This window comes from Dendropsophus ebraccatus, chromosome 10 (genome assembly GCF_027789765.1).
Source record: "Dendropsophus ebraccatus isolate aDenEbr1 chromosome 10, aDenEbr1.pat, whole genome shotgun sequence".
Taxonomy (NCBI): Eukaryota; Metazoa; Chordata; class Amphibia; order Anura; family Hylidae; genus Dendropsophus; species Dendropsophus ebraccatus.
This window is the reverse complement of record NC_091463.1, coordinates 65,244,713-65,263,804: the sequence shown is the minus strand read 5'-3', so window position 1 is coordinate 65,263,804 and position 19,092 is coordinate 65,244,713.

Sequence of the window (19,092 nt, the reverse complement as noted above, 5' to 3'; positions counted from 1 at the left end):
CCAATGACAGTATGGAGTGGTGGGACTCCCCCCGGGCAACCTGGATATTAGCATGAAGCCTCAAAATATTGTCCTGCGTTGTCCTTCCGGGAATAAACCCACTCTGATCTCTATCAATTAGGGAATCTATTACCTTACTTAACCTATTTGCAAGGATCCTTGACAAGATCTTTATGTCAGTGTTGATTAGAGAAATTGGTCTATACGAATTCGGGGACAACGGGTCTTTCCCCTCTTTTGGAATCAATATAATGTTAGCATCATACATAGAATCGGGCAGTTGGGCCCTCCTGTATGAATCTGTCAACATCAGTGACAGCTGATCTACCATAACATGCTCATACTCTCTATAGATTTCTATGGGAAGTCCATCAGGACCTGGAGCCTTCTCTGCCGCCATTGTTTTTATTACCTGTACTAATTCTTCCTTACTTATTGGGCTATCCAACGCCTCTCTCTGATCAGGCAGAAGCACAGGTAATTTCAAACAGTCCAGGTATTCCTCTAATTCCCTAAGTTCAAAATGCACCCTTGAGCTATACAAATCTTTATAGTATTCTTTAAATATATTAAGGATCTCATCAGACCCTCTAACGATCTCCCCATATGCATTCCTTAATTCAAAGACAGTTTTTTGAGAGTTATTTCGTTTGATCATAGAGGCCAAAAATTTCCCAGGTTTCCCACCCTGCGTATAAGATTTTAATCCCCAAAATTGTATTTGATTTTGCGACTTTTCAAATAAATAGTTCTTCAGGTCCTCTAATTTTCTGCTCCAGACATTTTTATGTGCTGTTAATTTCGTTTCCTGGTATTGTTCTTCTGCTATTTTTACCGCGAGTTTTAAACTGATTTTTTCCTCTCTGAATCTTTTCTTCTGCCTTTTAATATCTCTAAACAATAACCCTCTTAAATAGGCCTTAGCTGTGTCCCAAATAACTCCCAAACTTGTAGAACCTACATTAAGCAAAAAGAATACTTCCAGGTCCTTTAAGATCTTATCATTAGATTCATTAGTTTTAACCAATATGGATTACATCTAAATTCCCTTCTCCCCACATACTTATTTGTTTTTAATTCTAGTTTTACCGGAACATGGTCAGATACACTTCTACCTTCATGAGTTACATCCTTTATCTGTAACATTCCTGCATCATTAGTGAGTACCAGATCTATCCTAGAGAAGACTTCATGTGTCAGGTTATAGCAAGTATATTTCCCCTTCTCAGGGTATAAGTGCCGCCAAGCGTCAAGCCACCTCAGTTCTTCCATTACTTTTGCTAAAGGCGTACTCCCCTCTCTTCTCCCCCTACCAGTGGCACGCCACCTGTCTTTCTCCTCATCAATGACACAGTTTAGATCCCCCATTATATACAAAGGAACTTCCCCATGTTTAGCCACAAATTGTGCAAGTTTTATAGTCACCTCCAAAGAGAAGGGTGGTAGTACATATAAGAAAGCAATCATAACTCTATTCTTTTCTAAATCACAAACTAAAAAAATATACCTTCCCTCTGGATCGATGCAGGTATCTACATTCACATAACTTATCCCTTGGTGAACCAAAACACTTACCCCCCTAGCATATGAAGAATAGGTTGAGTGATAGCTAAAAGCCACCCAGCGACGGTCCAGTAGATTTATCTTTTCCTTAACTAGGTGAGTTTACACTAAGCAGACTATGGCTGGGAGATGTCTTCCTACTTCCCGCATTACTGCATATCTCTTCAGCCTATCGCCTAAACCTCTTACATTCCATGTAACTATATTAACCATCTACCAGAGGGAAGGTAAATAATACAGTGCCCCCCCCCCCCAAAAAAAAAAAAAAAAAAAACACAGCAAAACAACTCACAACCACTCTCCTTCCCCGCCAAGGACAACACCCCCCTCCCCTCTCCCTACCCCACACTTGACATATACTCCACATAGGAATGTATGCCCTTAACTACGTGATTTGCGGCATGCCATGCCACCTGCCACTCTAAATTTACATAATCCCCTTTGAGTCAAGCCACTCAACCGCCTCACTGGGAGTCTCAAAAAAAATAGTTTGCTCCTGATAAATTATTCAAAGTTTTGCTAGGTACATTACTGCATACTATATCCCCTGTTTTCTGAGCCTTCGCTTTACATCATAGTATTTTTCTCTTTGCTTTTGTGTGGTAACCGAGTAGTCTGAGAACATTAATACTTTTGATCCTCCTATTTCCAAGTTCTGCAACTCCCTACTTTTTCTCAATATAACATTCTTATCTCTAAAGCAATTTATTTTGGCTATTATAGGACGAGGTCTTTCTCCAGGGATTTTCTTCCTACTCGGGATTCTTTGTGCTCTCTCCACACAGAAGTGACTGGATAGTGCCTCCTCACCTATCCTCTCTACCAGCCACCCTTGTATAAAATCCGTACAGTTATTTTCCTCAGTGCCTTCTGGCACCCCAACTAATCTTATATTTTGTCGTCTGTCCCTGTCCTCTGACTGACCTAGAGGACGAGGATTGTGATGCAGTTGTTAGATGCAAGAAGAAGCAGATAATAGCAGAATAATTATACAGGAACTTGTTCAAATGTTTTATCCATTCCTAGCTGTGGCTTTAAAAACTGCATCAAACAATTGAATCAAAGAGACACTTAAAGTGAAGTAAGAGGTGGAAGTCCTTAAACCCATTATCACATGGCATGTCTTAAGAGAAAAAAAAATCTGAAGGATAGATGGTATTCCTAGATGTACTTTGCTAGATGTGTTTTTAGAATATTGAAGACATTGTATTATGTTATATAATAAACAGTAGAGGGCTTCAAAACAGGCCTAGACAAGTTCTTAGACCAAAATAATATAGATGCATATGTATAGAACATATCACCCCTCCCCCTTCCCTGTATCCATCCCCTCCTTGGTTGAACTTGATGGACATGTGTCTTTTTTCAACCGTATTAACTATGTAACTATGTAACTATGTAATATATCTAATCAAATAAATAGGTGTATAAAAAACTTTTATTATTTTTATTTTTACATTATATATAATCTAAATTACTGCACATACCCGACTGACGGGCTTCTGAAGTGTGCGGGAGAGCTGCAGTGAGAGCAGTCCCGCAAACATCAGTGTGTCTGGGGCCGGAGGTAATAAAAGGCAGCTGCGATCTCGCTGCTGTGTCTCATTAACCCCTTGTGGCGACAGGCGGGGTAAGTCACTTACCTCCGTCCTATCGGCGATCCATGTATAGAGTCTGCTCTCAGGCAGGCTCTATACATAGATTGCCGATGACACTAATGTAGTGTTGTAGTGTAGTGTATCTATTAACTGCATGTTTTGCAGTGATAAAAAGTGTAAAAAAAAGTGTAATAAAAAAAGTTGTTAAAAGTATTTAAAAAAACCTTATAAACTACCTCCCAATAAAAGTTGAAAATACCCCCTTGCCAATTATAATAATAAAAATATTAAAAAATAAATAAACATATTACATATCGTAGCGTGCGGAATTGTCTGATCTATTAAAGTAAAACACTATTGTTCCCACATGGTGAAAAAAAAAAAAAAAAACGCACACCAGGATTGCTGATTTTAATAAATTATATATCAGAATTCTTTTTTTTATAAAAAGCAATAAAAAAATTTCTGTTACACCAATAAAAGCTAGAAATCATGGTGCATAAAATGACACCCCAACTAGCCCTGTAGGTGGAAAAATAGAAGTGCTTTGGCTCTTAGAAGGCGGGGAGGAACATTGCATTAATTTGACTTGGACTTTTGTGCATCAAAGGGCTCTGTCTTGAAGGGGTTAAGGTTCTGTTCTTGCTTTCTTTAAGCTGAGCTCTTATGATACTTGCAAAGGCTTTATCTATTTCCAATACAAGTGTGTCACTGGCATGGAACCCTGAACAGCTTCATTGAAGACTTTAATGTGCATTGTAGTTGATTTAACCATTTGAAAATGTTACCACTTTATTTCCTTTTGACCAGGTTCCTACCATTGACAGTAATGCATTCTAACTGTCTTCTTCTTTGTATGCAAAGTAATTACAGTGCTTTCTTTTGAAAGTGTGCATACAATATTGTGACAGGATTTTACCTTTTCCTCATTTAATGTTAATGAATGTCTAAGCAAGAGCCTTTAGGACAGCGCTGTTGTTAGATTAGCCATTTCACAAAGCAATTGTGCTAATCTTATAAGCGAATCAAGTAGCATAACCCATCCCAGGTGCTTTTAATGAAACTTTAAGAACTACAAACGAGGCATGAAAATTCTACCGGTACATTTAAACCTGTAAATGAGACCTTACGTTTTGTCACTGGAAGCGATTTGCAGTTTGTTTTGCATGATTTGTCTACTTTTATAAGTAATACTTCAATTATATTAACTTGAGGACTATATATGTTGTTATGCCTAGTTTTTACTATTACTGGTTGTCTGATAACTGGTTCCTATCTTTTTCTACTGCCAACGTTCCTATTAAAAAAGCATAAAATAACTTATAATAGAGCAATTAACAAGAAAATTGCTGAAGGATACTATTAAGCATTAGCCAAACAATCTAAACAATCATATATTTATGCAGGGCCGGCTTTGGGGTAGATGTGTAAATTTTTGTAAATGTTTGTGATACTACCGGATAACCCCTTTTTTAAATGTCGGTGAGCGGGTATCGATCCCATTGGTTTACTGTCACCCTTTATGGTTTGAAGTGCTCAATTTCAGACAGTGGGTGTAACATTATAATACTGTAACATGGTTTTATAGACAGTTATACACAATATGCCCTTTGTGTGCTGCCTCCAGTACTATATGTAGCTTTTGTGCTGCCCCCAGTAGTATGTTTATCCCTCGAGTGCCAGGACACAAGGGAAACATCAGCGTCTTGTGACCGCAGGCAAAACACTGCCTGCAGCCATGATTTGCCATGATTTTATTTCAAATTTTCTCCAAACAAGTCAGTTTGCAACTTACAGTGTCTAAAATGGGCTTGTGACCATCAGAACTGGAAGATAATGGCCTTGTCAAATAAATTTTATTTTATATCTTCTTGATGGCTGGGTGCATGTATTTGCATATAGCCTAGGAATATGATGGCACTAAGATGCATTATGGGAAAAAGGCAGGCTGTAAATGGCAATGCAATGCTTTAGACTACAGAAAACTTTGGATCCTGACTAATGTTGAGCAAACATGCTCAGTTGAGCATAGAGAATCACAGTCTTCGATTGAGCTTGATGCATGACCTCACAGTGCTTGGATAAATGCGGCTAATAGTTATATTACTCGCCAGCAGCAGAAAAAGTTTTATTTTAGTATTTGCCAGCATACCACCAAAGTTTTATTTTGTCTTTCAGAAACAAAAATGTACTCTTCAGGGGGTATCTGGTTAAATGCTCGAGTTCTCCATTGACTTCAATGGCATTTGCTACCCCAGTCAAGCACTCAACTATTAAGATTTTTTTGCAGAAGTAATGCATAGGAATAAAGCATTTTTGTATGCATAAAGGTATGACATAAGAGTGGCTATCTTCACCTAGGAAGAGGAAGAACTTTTTTTTTTTTTTCATTTTTGTATAAAGGAAGTCTGGTTGCATATTTTCATTGTACCCGAGAAAGGCTTGTTATGATTGTTCGAGACGAAACATGTTGTTTTATTGTTTTAATATTTTATTGAATCTATTAATTGGAGACTTGCCTGCATGGACCTTTCCAATGTATCCTGCAGTCTAGTGCATACCCTTCAAGTGGATGACAAACCATCTGTGCTTCACCACAAGGAGGTTTTACCTCGCTTGACTGACTTGATCCAGGTTAGCTCCACTCTACGTATCCACTCCTCGGATCCTTCAATCTCATGGAACAATTCACCCAGGTGAGTGATTTTCTGCCTTTCACTTACCTCTAAGAGCTTGGGAATTTATTACACGAGGAGACACCCCGCTCTTTTTTCGACATATTTTACAAAAACAGCACTGTGCAGAGAAAACTTAGAAGTGAATGCAGTGCTAAAACAGTCCTGCAGTCCTTTCATACTTAAGATTTGTCCTCTATGTCTGACTTCCACTTATAAAAAAGCAATATGGCATTATTTTATAAGATGCTTATACCCCTTTGAAGGATCAGCAGATAACATCACGTATCAGATACCCTAGGACACTAAAAATCTTGTGGCGTCTATGCCTCAATGAGTGACAGCTGATGAGTGGACCTACAGGATGACGATTGACACAATAGTGTGATAGATAGCGTGATAGCTCGAATCCCACACAAGGTCATTACTAACTTTATATGTTAACACAGTTTTTTTTTTATTCATGTATTCTTGTAATAGTTTCCTGTCAATTTCAATATTAAGTATAATGTTTTACAAATTCAAGAAATCCTTGCAATGATTAATTCAGTTTTATTACAATTTTATGCAAAGAAATCACATAACATGCTGCTTAATACCATTTCTCGAGCTTCTCTTGAAATGTTGTGTGCGATCCTGTTGTTCTAAGACTAAGTAACAGTTAAACTAAATCATGTGCAATTGGCACCCTATAGATACGATTTAAAAATAGATTTCAATATTCCAGATTGACATTCTGCGTATATTTGGATAGCAGGATGCAGAAATATGGAAAGGGTCCAAGAAAAATTAACTGGGTTTGTTTGAAAAAGAGCCCAGGAGCAATTCTTGACCAAATGTGATACAGAGATTGAAGTTTTGCATGTAATAATTATGTGTGATTAGCTAATGCTTCCAATCCACTTCCAGTCTGTTTCATTGCAGTGCTGGGATTTCTGTTCTCTTCAATGAAGTACAGGTTGTATAAACAGGCTTGTAAGATCACAGGTTAAATCAGGCACTGCAGACCTTCCACCTTGACTTGTGTATTCAGATTTCCCCTAGTAGTCATTTGACCTAAGTCGGTTAGTGTAGAATACATTTTAATATCAATTATTCTATTTTTACATCACAAAACCTGCAGAAACAACTTTATAGTGTCACTGTATGACAATCAGAATTAGGCCTACTCAATGTGAAGAGGATTTTGTGAAGGCCTCTTTTAAATTCCATCGTTTTCCCTCTTTTTTTTTTTTTTTTCAATTGCTCTTTCTTCTCTTATTTAACATCTGAACAAGGGCTTAACATATAACTCAAACCAATTAGAAATAGTCTGCACTGATAAACAATACGAGCTGCCTCCGCACCCCCAGACTCCACGGGTCCCATATCTTCAATATGCAGTACAAAAGTACGCATGAAGGAATTAAAGGGTTTCTTACCCCAATACAGATGCAATTGATCCAATAAGAACCTTCATGCTCCGGACATCCGGAGCAAAAATACTCACAATGCCTTCATGACATATATTTCTTTTATTTTCTTTTTAGTTGCATGATGAAGCTCACAGCTGACGCCCAGGTACAGCCTCACCGCGGACGTTTCGGAGGAAACAAACTCCTCCTTCCTCATGCGCCTTAACATATAACTGTCATTTTGTTGTATTGATAAATGACAAAACGATGACGGTATAGGCCGGGTTCACACACTATAAAACACCAGCTGGGTCACAGAACAGCTGGTGTCGGTAAACATCATCCCATCCGGTACTGCATAACTGGCCAGATGAACTTCACTTGTGCTGAATTAGGATACGGACGCATCCGTGTGTGCCCGCATCCCAGTTTACCATAGCACACAATGGAAAGTTCAGCTGGAGCCTCACTTTCCGTTGTGTGCGCTGTCAGTTCTGACATGTCAGTTTTGTGCGGTTGCTAGGGATCTCAGCCATAGTGTATACTATGGGGGACATTTATGAAGTTCGGCGTTTTTTACTCTGGGCTTAAAAATGTCCCCGCAGCTCCAGAGCTCAGGGGATTTATGTAGAGGCGCATTGCCTCTACATAAATACTAATCGCACAGAGCCCGTCCGTGCAAAAAATTAGAAACCTACGCCAGCTCAGAGCTGGCGTAGGTTTTAGTATCATTTTTCGTAGCGAAAAATTATAAATGAAGCAGACCCAGAGTCCTCCCCCCCACCCCGTTCCGCCCCCTCCACACCCCCTCCCCGCCCCACTGGCGAAAGTGGCGTAAAATGGCCAGATGCAAATATTTTATTTGCAAAACGGCCATTTGCAAATAAATTAATTTGCATCTGGCCATTTTACAACAAAAAATACAACTTTTTAGTTTAATTACTTTCCCCCTATGTGTATACATTTTTGCTGGGATGCCATTGACTGCAATGCCACATACATTTTCCATTAATAGAAAATTTATGTTGTCTGAACATAGCCATAATGCATGAGCAAAGTTTGTCAGTACTACACATACTGGCATTTTTTCCCTTACTTTCAGGGATGCGTTCCACAGATGCCCAGAGACCCCCAACCAATCAAAACTTTTGACATGTCTGTGACAAGGTGAAAGTGGAATTAGTTATCTTCCTTTGTGTATTCTAATTGTACATTCCGCAGCTCAGTCCTATTCCAGTGAATGGTATGAAAATGTAATGGATATGGATATAATCTCAGAACACACTTCATTTACACTAACATTGCACAATGCATTATAAGTACTTTATAAGATTAAAAGGAACCTGTCATTATTTTCATGCTGAGTGGACTAATAGTCATTGAGTCCTTTCCTAGTTTCTCTGTCTGCCCGACTGGCTCTGATTGATAGCTACTAGGGAAAAGCCTCTCCACAGATGACTTGTAGGTCAGGTGTGAAGACAGCTACTTGCTTTTAAAACAAAGTGGGGGATTGAACATATACAAATGTTGAAATGTTTGTCCGATCACATCTTTACCCTACCCTACATCTTTGCCCTATGTGTAGGTTTTCCTTGGCCACCAAGAATCTGCAACTCTTGACACATTAGTTACAATGTAATGTCACTTACACTTACTAACATGGTTAACAGGGAAATTTATTCTTGGTGCTTCAAAGCATCGAAGACTAGTTTGAAATTTTATGAGGAACAGAATATGGCTGCAGCTTACTACTCCCTGGGGCTCACTGTATATATATATATATATATATATATATATATATATATATATATAATTATTATTATTATTATTATTACAGGTGAGCTGAAATGTATGAGTAATGGTATATAAACTTTTTTTTTCATATGAATGGAATCAAACTGCAGTTCTTTATCACACTATGCAATATTTTTGGTGTCTGTATGGATTATGCATTGGGTAAGCTGAAAGCAGTATATGTTCACACAAAGTCTTTTTTTGGCCATTTGTGCGGTCGTTTTTCTTGATGGCCATCATTTTGGTGCTAAAAATGTAACAGGTTTATGTAAATGACAGATGTCATTTGCATAAACCAGTAGTGTTTTGGTGCCGGAATAATGGCTGTCCAAAAATAAAAGTCTGCAAAGGGACCAAAACAAAATGTTGTGTGAACATATGATAACTATTGATAACATTAAAACACATATAAAATTATAGCTAAATACAAAGACTTGGAACTGAAAATCCATGGCAGAAATCTGAGTATGCCTTTGACATCTGCTGCATATTTTCCATTGGAAAAATCTGCCATGTGAACATATCCTAAAGAAGAATTTGTATGCTGTTACCTTACCTTATTACCTTACTGTTACCTTATTGCTCTGTATTGTATGTACAGAGAATTGCTTCCCTAGAGAAAATGACTCTGTACATATAGACAATGATGGACTCTGTAGGGCAATGCATGGGAGCTATATGCCTTCTTGCTAAAGGATCTGAAAAAGGTTCTTTGCACTGCAGTACAGTAGGCCAGTGTACAAAAGTTCAAATAAAGCAGTAAGTTAATGGCAAAGCAACTTTCCCCATAATTCCTGGAAGTCACAAAAAAATTTGTGCTATAGTTATTGGGTGTAAAAAAAAAAAAAAAAAAAAAATCAAAAAGAAGAAGTAACTTAAAGGGGTTACCCTGCTTTAGAAAATAAATAAATACATAAATAAAGGTAACCTTATGGATCTTAAGGCCACTGAGTGGGTGCAGTGGTCATGTGCGGATCCAGGGCCGGACTGGCCATAGGGCACTTCTGGCAAATGCCAGAAGGGCCGATGGCCTCCGGGGGCCGGTCCCGTGCTCCTCCTGACCCAGCGACTGCTGTCCCCTACTGTAGGGAAAAGAAGTCACCGGGCCAGGAGGAAGACGTGACCGGCCCACAGCGCTCCATCTGGCAGCTGTATGATGCGCGGCTGCCGGGGTTGTGGCGTCCTATCCCCCGGCAGCGCGCACATCATAGAGCTCCCTGTGCGTCTGTAACTTTCGGTACAGGAGCGCACAGTGGAGACGCTCCTGTGCCGGAAGTCCCAGGGAGCTCTATGATGCGCGCGCTGCCGGGGATAGGACGCCACAACCCCGGCAGCCGCGCATCATACAGCGGCCAGACCAGGAGGAGGGAGGAGCGCGATGTTAGGTGAGTTTTTTTTTTTTTCAATTTGCTTTGCGCGGGGGAGCGCCCTCTATAAAGGATGGGACATTTCTAAAGGGGGGAAGAGAGGGGGGCATCTATAAAGGGGGGAAGAGAGGGGGTCCATGTATAGGGGGGGAGAAGGGGACATGTATAAGGGGGAGGGAGAGAGAAGGGGACATGTATAAGGGGGGGGGGAGAAAGGGGGCCATCTATAAAGGGGGGGGAGAGGGGACCATCTATAAAGGGGGGAAGAGAGGGGGTCCATGTATAAGGGGGGGAGAAGGGGTCATGTATAAGGGGGGAGGGGGGAGAGAAGGGGACATGTATAAGGGGGGGAAGAGGGGTCCATCTTTAAGGGGGGGAGAGGGGGCCATGTATAGGGATGGAGAGGGGGCCATCTATAAGGGGGAGGGAGAGGGGCCATCTATAAAGGGGAGGGGGGAGAGAGGGGGCCATCTATAAGGGGGGCAGAGGGAGCCATCTATAAAGGAAGGGAGAGAGGGGGGCATCTATAAGGGGGGAGGAGGCATCTATAAGTAGGGCAGAGGGGGCCATCTATAAGGGAGGGACAACATAGGGGGAGAGGGGGCCTATAAGGGGACAACATAGGGGGAGAGGGGGAAAGGGGGCAATCTATAAGGGGACAACATAGGGGGAGAGGGGCCTATGGGGGGCAGCATGGGGGGGCATTTATAAGTGGGACAACACAGGGGGCCTTCTATGGGGGTATGCATAAGGGGACAACATGGGGGGCATCTATATGGGGACAACATGGGGGGACAACATAGGTGTCCATCTATAAGGGAGACAACACAGTGGGTCCATCTATAAGGGGGATAACAAAGAGGGGCATCTATGGGGGGGCATGTATAAGTGGAAAAACACAGGGGCCATCTATAATGGGGACAACACAGGGCGGGGAGTAGATAATAGGGCATGCATAGAGGGGCATATACTATAGTGGGCTACACAGAGGGGGACCATCTATAAGGTGGCTACATAGAGGGGGGCATATACTATAAGGGGGTCACATAGAGTCAGCCTACCCACTAAATGAGAGTGTAAGTGTGCAGTTTGTAGAGAGATGAGGATGGTGCCAGAGTGAGGAGCCTAATATGTCTGTCTGGCAGGTTCTATGGATTCATGGCTCGGAGAAGTTCTCATAATGGCCCAGGACAGATGGAGAAGAAAATGAAAAGGGAAGAACTCCGATCAGAGAAGAAGTCTCCTGTGAGTCACCTGATGTAACTGCACTGTAATGTATATGGTGTACAGAACCTGTGTGGAACTGGGTCTACCTCTATATAACTGTATGAGGTGATATTGGTCTTTTTAAAGTGGATTTTATTCAGTAGCAGTGGCGACATTAGTCAGCATGTGGTGGTATTAGTCAGTATGCGGTGGTATTAGTCAGTATGCGGTGAGATTTGTCAGTATGTGGTGGTATTAGTCAGTATATGTGATGGTATTAGTCAGTATGCGGTGGTATTTATCAGTATATGTAATGGTATTAGTCAGTATATGCAATGGTATTAGTCAGTATGCGGTTGTATTAGTCAGTATGTGGTGGTATTAATCAGTATGCGGTTGTATTAGTAGGTATGTGGTGGTGGTGTTAAACTCAATACAGTGACAGGGGCCGAAAGCAGTCTGTCTCTGTACACTGTGTAGTGGAAACAACCTGTAACTGCAGCACCACGACATAGTACAGAGACAGAAGCTTCTGACCCCATTTACTGTGTTATTATCTGTAATTCCAGTTATGGCCGTGATGATACAACATGTAGCCGTGCTGCACTCACAACATAGTCTCATAACTTATCACCGCACGACGAGTGGGCCTGTGTGCTCGGAAATGCCAGGGCTGATTTTCAGTCCCAGTCCGGCCCTGTGCGGATCACTAGTAAACAAAGACCAGGGTGGCTAGCAAAGATTCCATGCTTGATCCTGATGTGATCAAAAAGGACTGCAAAGTTTTCTTCTTATGATATTTTATTACATTTAAGATTTTTATGTTTTGAAAAGCCTTAGAACCATATTAAATATTAGGTATATTCACAAAAAAGGTGCCTAAAAAACCTACATATTCTGCCAGTATATACACATAGTGAAATACATATGCAAGCGTCTGTTTTAGCAAACAGCTAATAGGCAGTTAGATTTAAAGTTTAAACTAAAGTATTGACATAACTGACATACTAAGTAATGGCTGCTCTATTTCAATATTGGCTACTCTATGCGAATGTCAGCTATGTTAAGTAAGGAATAGCTGGTCTATTGGTGTATTTCAATATTGGCTGTTTTATACATTCCTTGGCCATTTTATGTAGGTATTCAATGTGCAATAAATAGCTTTTTTTGTTGTATTTTAAGTTTTTATGTAACCAGACCAATATATATATATATATATATATATATATATATATATATATATATATATATATCTTCAAGGTAATGATCCACTAAGGGAATATGTATTTCCCCCATGTATGTTCTGATTATTTATCATTGGACTCCCTTTCTATTAAAATTGATGGTCTGCATTTAAGTGTATTGGATTGTTTCTATGGCTATAGGGAGACGTTCAATAATAATTTATGACACTTTGTGCCTACATGCAGGAGTGAATAGTTGCTGGTATAGAACTCAGAAAGGGCTACTTCAATGCTGTGGGAAATAGACACCTCTACCTAAACTCAGCCTGTGTGCTGGCAGAGGATTTTTACCCCCACCCCTAAGTATCAAGGAAAAACAAGCGCGTCTCTATAACTCTGATAACAAAGGCAATAGCACAAGTAATTTTAGAGTAAATAAGAAAGAATGTGGAACTCACCAAGACTTGGCCTAAGGCAAGAGGAAGCTGGAATTGACCCATGGGATTGCTGTTGCCACCCTTCCAGCAACTGTTGCTGCCTGTTTCCCTGCATGAAGTGCCTTTTTGTGTTGGTATAAATAGACAATGAGACTTGGTGAGTGCCACATTCTTTTTTTAATTTACTCTACATTTGCTTGTGCTATAACCTGCGTAACTGTTCTTTACAATTTTTGCTGGGCACCACATCATCTCCTCAATCGGGACTTGTATCTCCTGCATATCAGCATCTCCAACCTAAGAATACGTAGCCCAGTCATACCATACACAACCTATGAGTGTTGCAGCATTGCCGACCCACCGGGTATTGTTGATAACAGAGCCAATGTTGCTGAATAAGTTGGGGACACTCAATTATTATAATTTTCAGGTTCCAATTTTTAAATTTATTGTATAGCTCTGTGTGGTTTTTAATATCCTCACATGAACATACATTTTTTTCTCCCTTTGTCCTTATAGTGCAGGATGCCAGTCAATGTTTACAGTTACTTAATATGTTTAAAGAGGATATAAACAGTGCCTCTCTAGACAACGGCTTAATAAATGGATCTTTAACCTAAACAGCGCTGACAAAGAAAAATAATACTTACACGGATTTGGATTATCATATATCTCAGTTAATGTTTGAAAGCAAATATTCATTACACATTACGCTTGTTTTAAAGTTTAATGAAGCCATTTTAGCAAGACTTTGTGTCTCAGGTGTAAGTTCAGGTCCATTGCAATGTAAGATTGACAAGGTAGCTACTTCAAGATGATTAATTATTGAAATAGTAGCACTTGTCCAAGATTAATTCAGTATTAGTTCTGCAACAGCTAGTTTCCCTCTCTTCGTAGCTCGAATTTAGATAATGAGGAAAAATAATCAACATTAGTTTCCTGCTCGTGGTTGTTCTCACCTAATAATTTCATTAAGTAAACAGTCTGAAAATTAAAATTCAACCTTCAGCGTGGGTCAAACAGCAAAATCTGCATGTGCCTTAATTTAGATAAAATACAAATTAACTTGGTCTGCATGTCATTTCAAATACTAAAATGTAAAACTTATATTCCTTTTTGGCGACAGGTTGTAATTCATCCTTTTTTATTTTTTCTAAAAAAAAAAACAACTCAAAAAATTAAGCACTCATTCAGACAATTATTATTTTTTGTATTTATAAAATGTCTAAATACATTCATGTAACAGTTAACTAGCTATTATAATGAAGTCAACAGCACTCTTCCTCCTGTCAAATGTACTGTACTAGGAATACTAGGAAAACATGATGGCCCACATTATAGGACAATAGCGGTTAATAGGTGCTGTTTAAATATTAACGTGTCAAATTGACTGGTATGACTGTTTAAAATAGAATCCATGGTGGTATTGTGAATTTAGTATTACATGTTTATTATTTTTGTTCTTTACTCTGTATATCCCCCCTCTCTCTCTCTCTCTCTCTCTCTCTCTCTCTCTGTCTCTCTCTCTCTCTGTGTCCACATATATTTATTTATTTATATTTTTTCCCCTTGATAAATGATGGTCTGTTCCCATAGTGGAGACACAGCCATAGTCTGGTTATATGATGGCCAAAGAAATAACCCATGGCACTATTTACCAGTAGCCTCCCTTTCAATATAACGTCTGTTAAGGTACCTTGTTGGAGCTAGGACTTGATGGACAAGTGTCAGCAGATGTTGACTCATCAAGTGGGAAAGGTAATGGTGCGTTTACACAGGCAGATTTATCTGAAAGATTTTGGAAGCCAAAACCTGGAATGGATTTGAAAAGAGAAGAAATAGTCTTTCCTTTATGACCCGTTCCCAGTTTATGGTCGGTGCCTGGCTTTGGCTTCAAAAATCTGTCAGATAAATCTGCCTGTGTAAATGCACCATTAGAGTTGCAAATGCTTTAGATAACAACGAGCAGATAGCAAAAGAAGCAACTGAGCTCAGTTCGTAAAGTGGCAGGAATAGCATATAGAGTAGTCAGAAAAGCTAAAGTTGAAATACAGCTGATTTTACAGCTTGAATAGGGGATATCCAGAACAGTAGTTAGAAGCAATTAAGTCTTTTTCAGTAATGATAAAAGAGAGCTAAGCATAGGTACAAAGACAAGCCAGGAACAAACAAGTCAAAACAGAAGTTCCACAACAAGATCTATAATTCCACTCATCCTTGTTTCAGGGACAGGGGCCAGTAACTGATGCTTTGGCTAGTGAACAGGTGATTTAAAAAACTACACAAATATGCTGGACATGCACAGCTCAATAGTAATGCTGGGTGCTACGTAGTTGGCATATAATCAAATGCACTACTATACAAAACCAGAAAAGCTATGCCGGAGGAAGTCCAATTGGGTGGAACGCGTGGGGCTCTCTTCCGTGACATCCCATCTTTGCCCTGTTGCCTTATCATTTCTGGTGGTTCCTGATCATTTTTGTTAGAAACTTCCCTTATTGCTTTATAGCACAGAAATGTTCTCTTTGCAATATAATTTATATTATAGTATTGATCACAGTTTTTGCATCCTGTGTTGATTTATATAGTTTTGGTTTTGTATTTAGTTGCATTGACATTGCACTAGCGCTTTACCTATACAGGGTGTATGATTTATTTATGTAGTGGTGTCATTGTGGCTGGTAACATACCGGGTACCTCCATGTTGGTATTTTTTAATGTTTTAAATGTACCTTTGGGATAATTTACCTGTAATACTGGACCTGTTGTAATAAAATACTTTTATTGATCTACTAATCTTCCAATCCCCCAATCAATTAGTTGTCACTGGACAGAAAGAACCAACTTTTTAATAAGAGTATGTACTGACTGGGCAGGAACCCAAAACCAGGTCTATAGCCCTTGCAATGGATCAAATACTGAAGAGCAATGGTGGTTTGATAATGTGAGCTCGATACTGCTAAGGTTTTATTATTTTATCGTAGGAATTCTTTAGGAAGTGGCACAACCACAGTGCACAGATTTGGTTATGAAGCTATGCTACTACACAACAAAATCTAAAAGAAATAGGTGTATGTATGCCTAAAACTTTTAATTACGAATACTAAAAAATGTTTTACCCCACAATCAAGACTAACATAAAAACATTAAACTTTGCACAAATGAAACCACTTGTTTGGATGAACTACTGCTACCAGCTATATGTGGTGTTTGCAAAAAGCGTACCACTATTTGTAACAAGTCAATCGGGTAAATTGTCAACACCAGTTTGATTTGTCAGGGTAGGAAAGCGTTTGCGGAGTAGGGACCACCTCACCCTGTTGTGCGGTAGATGATGTGTGTACTATACCCCTGCTTGCACAGAGTGTAGAGCGGGGCACTCTCCCTAAGAATTGCGACCCCTACCCTTATCTACCCCTTGGTACTGACCCTATTGAGCCCTTAACAATAACACAGATCCCTTACCCTCTGACGTCTTTTCTCCAGGTTGTCAGAATCCTCAGGGAAATAAGGTCCAATTGGGAATGGGTTACAAATAGGCTATATGGCTGTTTCAGTGGCAAAAAGCTGTGGTGCACTCTGTGCTGTATCTTGGAGCAGTGGCTGCTTTCCTACAATGACAAATCAAACTGGTGTTGACAATTTACCTATGAAACTGACTGACTTGTGATAAATAGTGATACACTTGTTGCAAACACCGGATATAGCTGGTAGCAGTAGTTCATCCAAACAGGTGGCTACATATGTTTAATGTTTGTATGTTGGTCTTTATTGTGGGGTAAAACTTTTTTAGTATTTATAATTAAAAGTTACGTTTTAAGCATACATACACCTATTTAGGAAGTAGCAAGTTAAAGTAAAGAGACAGTTGGATTAAATGGAACTCAAATCTCAAATATTTAACTGGTTGATTACACAGGATGAGCAAGCTTGTCCTGGTGACTTCAGCAGGGTAAGGAGCTGGAATGAGACTCCAGGTAGCTCCATACACTGTGACTCCCAGCTGCTTCCTCTCATGACTGTCACTGTCAATTTTCCTGTCAATGTCAAAACCCGCAGCAACATTTAAATGGCCTTAACTTACAGTACCTTATTGATAGACCAATGGTCCGAGACGGCTCCCTGTAAGGAGATAACAGCTAGGGAATGTCTTTTACCTGGAGCTTTCTTTTGTTCCTCTACATACATTTTTCGATCATGCTGACCCTCTAACCAGACAGAATGTTTTTTATTTCAGTAACCTCCATCATCTAATTACAGGGGGTTTTCATATCCCCTGCATCCCAATACTTAACCATGCTGCTGGGGATGTGGGGGACTTCAGCAAACAAAGTTCATTACACCGTCATTCACTGTGGGTGCTACGTGTTAAACACCAGAGTCGCCTTTACTCCTGAATACCATATGATACAAATACAGTAAATGCACTGACACGATTTTACCTAATTCTGTTTAGCGAATATTAGGGATGAGCGAACTTTTGAAAAGTTCGGTTCGCTTTGATCCAGCAAACTTTCGTGAAGTTTGGATTTGTACGAACCGAACCGAAAACGAACCTTGCTATAATGGCTGAGTAATTGCAGGGAGTGGGAGTCTGATGGAATATAGTTATGTTTAGTTGCAGTTGTTATTACAATGAAAAAAGTGGAAAAAATTAAAAGGCAAAAATTGTGAGAAAAAATTAGCCAAGGTGTAAGTGAATACACAGGACATAGGACACAAAGTTCCTTGGACCCAGTAGGGTGGAAAACAGACATTTGACAGTGGAACCAGCAGTATTAATAATACTGTATTGGACCCAGTATGGTTGAGAACAGACAATTGACGGAGGAGGAGGAGGCAGCAGCACTTGATTGCACCCAGACCAGTATGGTTGAGAAGAGATTATTAGAGGAGGTGGCATCTCTTGATTGCTCCCAAGCCAGTATGGTTGAGAACAAACTATTTGAGGAGGAGGAGGCAGTACCTGATTGCACCCAGGCCAGTATGGTTGAGAACAGATAATTGATGGAGGAGGAGGATGTTCAGCCTTGGAGTGGTGGCCTGGGAATCCTCACTGATGATGTTGTTCAGCGCACCTTCCAGAACACGGACGAGTTGGATGATGTCGTTGCAGAACTGGCCCCCTAAAGCACAGGGAAGGTGACAGTGGCAAGAATGGGCCAACTTCCTAATGGTCTTCTGAGAGGATGTTGACCCAATGGGCAGTAACAGACATGTACTGCCCTTGCCCATAATTAAAGGACCAGACATCAGCACTCGGGGGCATGGTCTAGGACACCAAGAATCCAAATGAGTCGCTAACATTTTTCTACACAGCTTTGCAGAGATGGGACAGCTGATGGGACTTTTTTTTTTGCTGGGACAGTGATCGGCCTTTTTTCTGGGCAGCACCCAGGTATGTCTGAGGAGACTAACTTAAGGTCTCACCCTAACGGATGATTGCACACATCTTGATATTCACAGAAAACCAGGATACAAGGGTTTATAGGAGTAATAATCCCTTGTATCCTGGTCTATTCTGTGATTTTATTTGTTATTGTTATTTTAACCAGATTCGTTACAAACCTCTTCAAAGTTCGGTTCGGTAACAAACCGAAATTTTTGCAAAGTTCATAACGAATCTGGTTCGTTCGGTTCGCTCATCCCTAGTGAATATCAAAAAAGCAATACAAAAATGCCAACCTTTTGTAATAGAAAAGACTCAACACCCACAAGTGTGAACACATTAACCCCTTAAGGACCGGGCCTGAAATGGCCTTAAGGACCGGAGCAAATTTTATGAATTTGACCAGTGTCACTTTATTCATTAATAACTTCGGGATGCTTTTACCTATCCGGCTGATTCTGAGATTGTTTTCTCGTGACATATTG